Source organism: Rhagoletis pomonella, unplaced genomic scaffold, assembly GCF_013731165.1.
Source record: "Rhagoletis pomonella isolate Grant_MI unplaced genomic scaffold, Rhpom_1.0 Rhpom_scaffold_00006, whole genome shotgun sequence".
Taxonomy (NCBI): domain Eukaryota; kingdom Metazoa; phylum Arthropoda; class Insecta; order Diptera; family Tephritidae; genus Rhagoletis; species Rhagoletis pomonella.
The window spans coordinates 47,588,181-47,598,390 of record NW_023458560.1 but is presented as its reverse complement, the minus strand read 5'-3'; the positions used below and the strand labels follow the sequence as shown (position 1 = coordinate 47,598,390).

At 32.6% G+C, this 10,210-nt stretch overlaps 1 protein-coding gene across 1 annotated transcript in view; it reads right to left on the bottom strand.

Moving 5' to 3' along the window:
* LOC118740854 overlaps window positions 1-2,373 on the bottom strand; it is a gene marked incomplete at its 3' end in the record, with an annotated part of 173,507 nt that extends 171,134 nt beyond the window's left edge. The window contains 1 exon segment of the mRNA XM_036472578.1: window positions 1,843-2,373.
* Between the last annotated feature and the right edge of the window lie 7,837 nt (window positions 2,374-10,210).

Sequence of the window (10,210 nt, the reverse complement as noted above, 5' to 3'; positions counted from 1 at the left end):
TTTCAGTCTCTGAAATGTAGCATTTTTTGACTTAGTTCAAAATACATATTTAATTTTTTCAAAATTTTTTAGACTTTTGAAATGTATTTTTCAAACTAATTTTTGTTGAACAAGAAATTTCTAATTGATATTTTTTGTTTTTTTTTTTGTTTAAAATTTTTTAAACCTAAAAACGTTTTTGGTTTCGTAACTTTTTTTTTGCCGTGGAAAAATTGTACGTAAGTTTATTTTGTTTTTGTTTATAATGTTTAAAATTAATTTTTTTTAAATCCTTCCAAAGTACTGACTGATTCGGCCACTTCAATTAAAATTTAGTAAATAGTTTAGTGTGGCTAAGTTTTTAAGTGTCCCAACGAAAAAATTTCACGTGTCTTAAAAATTTCACATTTTTTATAAATTTGTTTTGTGTTTAATTATGCAGCAGCATCTAAATTTAAAATTTTTTGTGTTTGAATGTGCGTTGTTTTTTGGATTCTCTAGCTTTGTTTTTATTCAAAAAAAAAAGTTTGCGTTGTACAAAAGTTTTTACTTTACACTTATTTTGGTGTTTTTTAGTATTTTTTTGTCTTTTAAAGTTCTAAAAATTTTCTTTTTTTGATTTAATTCCGTTATTTAAATTCTTTTAACTAATACTTGTTCGAGATTTTTTAAAATTTTTGTGTTTAAAGTTTATGAGTGACGGTGTGGTTTTAAATTTTGTAACTTGGCTCTTCTATAGTTTAAGTTTTGTTGCCCTTCTGAGTAAAAAAAAATAGTTTTATAGATGGTTTTTAATCTGGCATTTCTTCCTGATACTTTATTCGTTGGCATGTTTTTTTAGAATTTTTCTTTTGTAAAATGCTCTTTCAATTTTAATTTTTTTTACCGTAAATTTAGAAAAAAATTAATAATAAAGTAAACTATAAAAATTCAGTTTTTTACCACATTGTTTTGAAACAAATTTGAATGTCTGTAAATTTTTTCAGTTCACCATAACTAGACGTTTATCAAAAAAAAGGACATTTTTTCAAATGTAAATTTTTCCAAAGATTTTTAATGTGTTAAATTTTTTCATTTCCCTTAAACCAAATTAAAAAAAAACGTGTTTATTAATTTATTTATTTTACCAGAAATTAAAAAAAATCAGTGTCTTCATTTTTTTTTATTTTGTCTCAACTAAATTTTCTCATCTCAACTCAACTAAAATTTTGTAAAAAAGAAAACTTTTTTGAAATTTTGAAATTTTTTTTTAACTTTGTTTTCCAAAATTTTGAATGTCTATTTGAGTACGTGTACTTAAATAATTAACTAAACTAAATAAAAAACTAAAAAAAATCCAAATAAAATATTTTATCCGTGGTAATTTTTTTTTATAAAAAATCTAAAAATATCTTTCAAATTCATAAGTTTTCAACGCAGTTTTTCCAAAAATATTAAATTTAGTTAAATATTACCACAATTTTGGCTTTTCAATTTTTAATCTTTTTATCAAAACATTTTTTTTGTTAGTATTTTTACTGAACGCTGTTCTTCGCAACACCACGGTTTTTTACTTCCCTTTTAATGTCTTTCAATTTAAAATATTTTCTTATTTAAATTCTATTTAATTCAACCTCGCTGCTCGTGCACATATTGTTAGCTCATTTACATACAAACATGTTGTGTATTTATTTAGGCACATACGCACTAGTGCCTACACACAAACATATGTACATACACCAACTTGTATGTGCATATATATTTTCTTGTCCAACTAAAACTATTTGCATTTGTTTTTGTACTGTTTCCACATTGTCTACTTTTATCATAGCAGAAAAAATTCTATTCTTCTGCTGGGAAACATTTGTTTTTTTTTAATTTCACTTTTATCGTTTTACAATTTCTTCGCTTTCGTCTCACACGCTTTCACACAGCACAGCGAAATTCTAATTTATTGCATTTTCTTTTTCAGCTACTATTCTTTTATTTTCTGACTACTAAATTCTGTAAAGCGATCACTGGGGGCGTTGGGTCAGTTCACGCGCGAACCACCACACCACATCACATAAAAATGTTTACTTAAGTACCCGTAGTACCGTCTGCGTTTGCGTTGGGGGTTGAATTGAATTGAAGAATTGAAGAGTTGAAGAGACGACACAATGTTGTTGCGATGATGATGGTTCGGCTGCTGCTGATGTTGCTGCCGAACTGAATTGACTAGCCACAACAGACAACAGTAAAGACTGTCGATGTCGATGAGTTGCAGAATAGCCGCCGCACTCACTTGGCTTTAGTACGGAACAGCAAAAAGGTGTAAAAGAAAGACAAAAATAATGGGGGAAAAAACACCCAGAGAGTTTTTCACTTCACTTTATTTCGATTATAAGAAAAAAGCAGCGCGCGGCTTTAATTTGTATTTGCTTTTTACTTTATATGTATGTACATCTTCCTCAACGAAACGCTCGCGAACACCATGACTTACTGCTTGATCGGCGGTGGGTTGGTCGCTCGTTTGGTTTATTACTTATGCATTTAGTCCATCACCCGTTCAGACGTTCTATTCACTTCGATGAACATCTTGTAACTATTTTCGAAACGCGAACGCAATTGCAGAGCAGACCACACCAGAGACCGACCACATCAGAGACCAGACGGAACAGTCTGCGCTGACAGCAGACGACCAGACAAGTAATAGTAGCAGAAGCAGAAGCAGCAGTAACAAGAGCACCAGCACCAGCGCCAGCACCAGCGCCAGCAACAGAAACAACAGAAAAGTAAAGTGAAGCAAGCCAGCGAAGCGAACCAACAAAGCGACCAGCGAACCAAAAGCAACAGCAGCAGCACATAATCTCTGGCATGTGTGTGTGTGTACCCCATTTGCTGTTGGCCACCGCACCCCACACCACACCACATCAAACCTTTCCACTGTACCACACCTAACCAGAGCCCCATCAGCATTCACCACCCCAGTCCATGCCTGTTGCCTGCTATCCGTCGCCATACATATGGAGACCCATACATACAATTATACTCATGCGTTCGCACGGCCAGCAACTCAGCTGCTTCTGTCCATATTCGTCATACCATGGCAGTGCAAAGCAAATTCAACGCAGAAACAGAAATCGTAATCAAAACCGAAGTTGTGTAGATATTCTCCGGTCGCTTACGAAGCAGCCACATAAATAAAAGCAGAGCGCAGAGTAGAAAACACAAAGAGCTAAAAGAGTGGTTGAGGTGGCGGTTATGGTGGTGCGGCTGGGCTCGCTGCTCCACAGAGACCCCAAAGCAACACTCGACCAGCTAGCCAGCTAGCCAGCCAGGCAGGTAGGCAGGCAGGCAAACAGATACATTAATACAAAGAATTTGTTAAAACAAAGAGCAACCAACCAGCAGCAACGACAGTAAGCCATCAGTTAGGTTAGCCCCACTGACGTTGAGTGTAAAAAAGTCAAGCGAAGAGAACTGAGGCTACAAATGTAACAGTAACCGCGCTAACAGTATCAGACCCCAAAATGTTAACAGACCGTATAACAGCAGCTGCAGCATTTTAATGGACTATGGCAGTGTTGAGGGGGGCGCTGTGTTGTAAAGGTAGCGCGAAATTTACGATGGAGCTGTGCTGATGTCAATAAAAAATGCTACAACTACAAAAACTCAATGTAAAAAATCTCATTGCGTTTTGAGTACCTGAAATACTCGTAGCTGGAAATGCAGAAATTGGAAATTTGTTCGTGAATTTTAAAGCGATTTCGAATTGTTTGTCATTTTATTTGCGCCGACTTTTTAGTTTAGCATTTTAATTACCCTGTGGGAAAAGTGGTAATGCATTACATGCGTGATAAATAATGTAATGTACATATTTCTAATGAGTTCTAGATTCTATTTCAGTTGAATATGTAATCAGAATTCTAATGTATCCAAAAAGTGGCAAAAATTTCATATTAAATCATTCATATAAATTCATGTGAAAACGGCTATTATTTTTTCGATTACTATACGTTACTTTTTCCCACTGGGTAGCTTCGTTAATAGATAATGGTTATGTAACTTCGCGGGTGCAAGTAATTTTCATAAGATATTTAATTTGAGCTTGTGTTGTCTGTACGTCCTCGGACAACGGATTTCAATTTTTTAGTTTAAGTTTTCTGTACTTTTAGACTTCATTGTTTTATATTTTTTTAATTTAATTTAATTTTTAGAAACGTATTCTTTAATTTTTTAATTTAATTGTTTTCTTTTCTAATTTAATGTTCTTTTGATTTTTAAGATTTACCCTTTTAACAAGAAAACATTTTTTTTTGATTTCAAATAATATTTGGTAACTTATTTCACGTTTTCCTTTTTTAATTTTATTTATTTCTTCATTTTTTAAATTAGTTTTTATTTTTAAATAAAACAATGTTTTTCTGTTTTTTATTTATTTATTTCTAAATTTTTAGATTTTATTGTTTTAAAAAGAAAAATGAAGGGTCTAAGTGACATTTTTTGAAAATATAAGTTATACCCATATTTGTATAGTTAAATATAATATTTATTTGGTGACAAAGAGTAAATATTCTTTGAATTAGGCAAGAATCATTTCAAATGAATAAAACCCAGAATTTACAATAAGTAATCAACTTTAACTTTAATTATTTTAAAAAAATGTCAGACCTACTTAGATCCTTTTGATTCTAACCCCTTCAAATATTTTTTTTTTAATTTAATTTTAGAAACCTATTTTATTAATTTTTTATTCTATTTTAATCTGACAATTTTCTTCAATTTAATTGTCCTCGTTTTTATTTTTTAATGTTTTAAAAAGAAAATTATTATTTTTTATATAATTGAATTTTTGTAAACTTACTTCATATTTTTAATTTTTTTAATCTAATGTTATTTTTTCTTCTTTTAATTTAGTTTTGTTTACACTCTATTGTAATTTTTTTTATTTAATTCAATTTTTAGAAAACCCATTGCTAAATGACGAACAAAATAACTCCAAGAACTCCTCCCTCTTCTTTGGCAGATCTTTCCATTTGTCAGGCGTGCCGTTCTAGAGATCCTAGGTTCGAGTCCTCGGACAACAGCTTTTCTTGTGTTTTTTTTTTTTTAATCACTTTTTATAAGTTAGATTTTTTTCAATTTGTTGATTTTATTATTTCATATTTTTTAAATTCAATTTAATTTTTAGAAACACATTTTATGTTTTTTATTCAACTTTTTCTATTTTAATTAAATTTTCTTTAAACTTTTAGGTTTTATTATTTTCTTTTTTAATTTTATTGTTTTTTTTTCCTTTTTAATATATATTTTTATATTATCTTTTTTATTTTTTTCTTTTTTAATTTATATCTTTTTATTACAATTTTATTGTTTTAAATAGAAAATATTTTTCTTTAAATTTATTTAAATTTTTAAAAACAATTTATTTATTTTTATTATTATGTATATAGTTATTATTTTTTGTTTGATTTATTACAAGCTTGTTTTTTTTTGTCTTTTTAGTTTCATTATATTTTTATTTTTTTTTAGTTTAATTTTCTTTCAGTGAGATTTTATTGTGTTAAGTGTTTTTTTTTTAATTCAATATTTAGAAAACTCTTTGCTAGAAGACAAACAGAATAACACTAAGAACTCCCCTTTAGTAGATCTTTCCATTAGTAAATATTTGGAAAGACGGAAAAGAGCTTCAAGATAGTTGCCACAATTGACAATTGTCTTTCGAAAGACTCTGGTGAGATGAAAGACAGTTGCCATAATACCCTTTAAGATTCCAAATTAACTAACAGGTGTATAAATACCCAACAGCGTCCATAACAACAGCTTACATGGAAGTTAACATCGAATTCCAGAAGTACTGTACAAATACTGCTAATAACAGCAGCATGAACAGCGCTCTGTTGAATGTTAACAGACCCCAATAACTAAGCTATGTACAAGCAATGCTACCCCAAACAAATCGAGCGCCACAAAAATTTCTGCATTTCTATCCACTGCAACAGCACAACAACAACTACAACAAACACACACACACACTACTTAATCCCATACCAATCAAATGCGACTTATGTTTTTACCTCCCAGCAAAAACTAATTAGAAGAATTAACGAAGAAAACAACCGACGGCAAAACCGAAGTAACTTGCATTAACCAAACGACTCATCACGATCGGCAAACTGACAAAACGTTTTCAAAACAACAACAATAATAACACTAAAAATAAATAAATGTGGAGTTAAGTAGCGCGCGCACCGCGTATAAGAAAAGCGAAGCACTTGTTTTGTTGCTGGCAAAGAGCGCACTAACGAAAGCGAATGTTATGCCAAGTATTCTTTGGTTTGTGCGCTGCGTAATTAGGTGGCTCCAGCAATCAACGGCAGCCAGCGAATAGCAGCAGCGCAGTCGGCTGTTACTTAAACTGATAAAAGAACACTTAAAAATACAAAAAGATTCGTAAGCGGAATGGCGCGATGCGGGATAAACTGGTGCAGCGGCAATGCGCCAAAGAGTGTCTGCGGTATGCTGTTACTCAAAGCGTACACACAGAAGATTGTAAAGAAGAAACATAGCGAAGAAATACCTACTAGAAAGACAGCAATCAACTTTTGTTTGACTCTTCTAGTTACGCTCTTTTGTTCTTGCGTCAATACACACTCTCGCTCTCTGGCTCTGGCCGTACGTTGCTCCAAACTTGGTTGGGGGTTGTCGCTGTTGCTGTGGAAGCTGTGCTGTTAAGCGCTGTTAGCTGGCAACATTTCAACAGTGCACGCTGTTAATGATTCAGCTTCCTACTGGTATGCCATTTTTATGGTCATGCCACTGGCTGGCTGTTCTATTAATTTCGCTACTATGCTCTCATTGCACTAATACATGTAAACTTGGCTTTTTACTTTCTTGTGTGTGTGTGTGTGTGTGTGTGTGTGCATTCACTGGTGCATTACGCGATTGCATTTGTTTTTTTTTTGTGTTTATACATTTTTCTACTATTGGCGCTCTTTTCATTAGAATGCACTTAGCAAGTTGTGGTTCTGAAATTATTTCACAATTTTATTCTATTCTTTATTGTTATAGTGATTTTGTTATTGTTGCTGCTATCGCATTAGGGTTTTTTTACGCTGTCGACGTTAGGCGAAATGCATCAATATTAGAGGTTGGATTTCAGAGTCGCTGCCGTTAGCACTGCGATGTTACTGTGCTCATATTGTAAATTTTATGGTTGCAAATGTTTTTCGGTACTGCTTTATTCTAGCCAATTTGGATTTCATGGTATTTTGGGATGTTTTGCAGTATGCTAATGCAAAACTATTAAACTGAGTGATGACATCATCAAGTTTTTGACATAAAAATACTCTCCAAGGTTCAAATCTCTATGCAAATAAGGTATAGCAACAACTGTTTGAAAGAAATTCTTTAATGCATATATTCGTACACATACATATCATAGGTACTATGTAATAACGACACAACTCAAAACTTTAAAAAGACTCAATTATTAAGGGTCTCATGTCCTTAATATTTGTCCTGTAATAACGACACAATTAAAAATCCCAAAAAATAAAAACTCTTACCACTCTTAAGTGGCGCATGTCTATGTTAATCCATGTCTAATCCTTACTATTTACAATATTAGTCCTTACGACATACTTATTTTAGTACGCAATGAAAATGAATTTTAGTACGCAATGAAAATGAATAAGACAAGGATTAGAGACAAGAGGTCCTTAACAGTAGTAAGAGTTTTTTTTTTTAGTTTTGAGTTGTTTCATTATTGCAGAGAATCACAGTTATATGCGTTCATTCTTATTTTTTCTAAATTTTTATGTGGTTTTCTTAATTTTTATCGATATATTTGCTGATTTTTTATGGATACATTAATTTTCATTACTATTTTGGTTAACGATAATATTTGTATATATAATAGATGTCATATCTAAGCGTTATGCATGTCAAAAACATACAATTTAATTTTATTGAAAATAGACTTCAATAGTATATTTATCGATTTTAATCGATACTTTTCGTTTCTGATGTCTTTTATTCATATATACATATTGATATTGTATCGATATCGTTTCGATTTCTATTTATTTTTGCTAAAACTATAGGTATCGATTTTTGAATGCTTATCGATATTATTTTCCCATCGATATACACGCCAACAACAGAGGATTTACGTAAATTGGTAAAATGGTATTCATTGATTTATTAAGCAAGTGGTAGATATTATAACTGTTATCGATAAGTTTGGTTTTCTAATTTTTTCCAATATTCATATTATTATCGATATTATTTTCAATAATATTATTGTTCTTTTGGCTATCGGTGATTTTTTCATTATAGTCGATATTATGCCAACAACAAAAGATTTCCTTATATTAAGAAGACTAACCTGTTAACTACATTGATACATATATTAAGCATTTAGTATTAAAACTGTTATCGATAAATTTTGTTTTCGAATTTTTTCAATGTTCGTGATATATTTATCGATATTATTTCTATTAGTTTTGTTGTTCCTTTGGCTATCGGTGATTTTGTCATAATAATCGACTACAACAGTCGAAATGAACTAAGAAGATTTACCTTATATTCAACGATATATTAACCAAACTACTTAGTATATAGTTTAATAAAATAATTTGATTTTATGAGTTTATTTTTACCGGTTCATTGAGTTACCGACGTTGAAAATTTTTTTTGATGTCGATAATATTCATCATATTTTAATTACTAAAATTTTCTTTTATTTATTCGCATTCGGATACTCCTATCGATATCGATATATATGTGTATATTTATCAAAATATTTATCGATAAATTTAAAGATCGATAAATTGTTATAGTTTTCATATCGTTATCGAAGTCAAAATCATTGGATGTAAACCTATACACAGCGCTTAGCGTCACTTTGTGTCGTCATACGTGGGAAAGCCATCTGCAGACTAAAAAGAAAAGGATGTTAGTATAACACTGAGTGGGGCGAGGCGGAAATAGCTGGCGGCAGAGATTTGAGCACTTGTGTATTTCCAATGCCACAGGATGGTACGCCGCCATTGCCTTTGTTAAAGAGATTCTATAATGTTGAGTTCCCTGAGACTGAATGCTGATATAATTCCAGTACTGAGCCCACACTCACAGATTGTCGAATCTTTACTGATAGTTACAAAACTGACTCTAGGTCAGGATCTGGGGTCGTTGGCGATTATAATGGGAACAAGCTTCACTTTTATCTTGGGGAATTTTCTTCGGTCTTCCACGCTGAAGTATTTGCGATCCTAATGCCCATGTACTACGTGGTGGAAAATAGGTGGCGGGGAAGGAGTTTACGTGTCTGCAGTGGCAGTTCGGCAATGCAAGTCTCGACTCAATTATGTTAGCAAACATAACAAGCTTGCTTTACTCCGTGTGCCAGGTCAGTCGGGAGTATCTGGTAATGAGACTTCGGTCACTCGGTCCGCAACCAGTTATACTACTACCCACTTCGGCCATTGAAGCCACCATCAGATGCATATTTCGCTCAGGAATGACTTGGAGGCATCAATGGGATGCATGTGGGCAAAACTCATGTTGCCTTCAATAACAGACGGTCTATCTAGTTTTTTTCTCTCACTGAGTAGACGGGACTGCAGACAACTTTGTAGACTGCTGATTGGTCACGTAACACAAACACCTGACTGTAATAGGCGTACATGATAACTGCATTTGCCCATTCTGCCTTGAAGAGGATGAGACGGTGAACAAAAAAGGTATGAGGCATTTGGCCGCCATGTGTTGAGGGAGGAACTCCTGAGCAAACACAAAACAAGGGTTAAGAATAGGATTACCAATAATTTTAAGATAAAGGATACGATTAACATTAAGACAATGGCAAAGCTAAAGACACATCATAAACCCGGCCGAAGACAAAGATAAAGATTCCTTTCTGGACTATTTTCTATGAAGTTTCACTTCTTCCCCGCCCTTCGAAAGAGCACCAGAGCTTGAGTTGAAACTCTGCCTATGTGTTCGAAAAAACCTGGGAATTAAGTTTACATAAAATCGGCAAGGATTCTAGTTAAAATTGATAGAACCTTTCGTAGATGAATGGCCTTAAAATTTTGCTTAGCAGCGACGGAGATTAGCGTTGGGCTTGATTGGCTTCTTAAAGATTTAAAAGCGTTTCCCTTTGGCCTAGTTGAAGAATCTCTAGATATTCTTTCCTAGTCATATGATCTAACGATTATACCACCGAGATTTCGTTCTATACTCGGCAAGTTTTTTGGGCGTAACA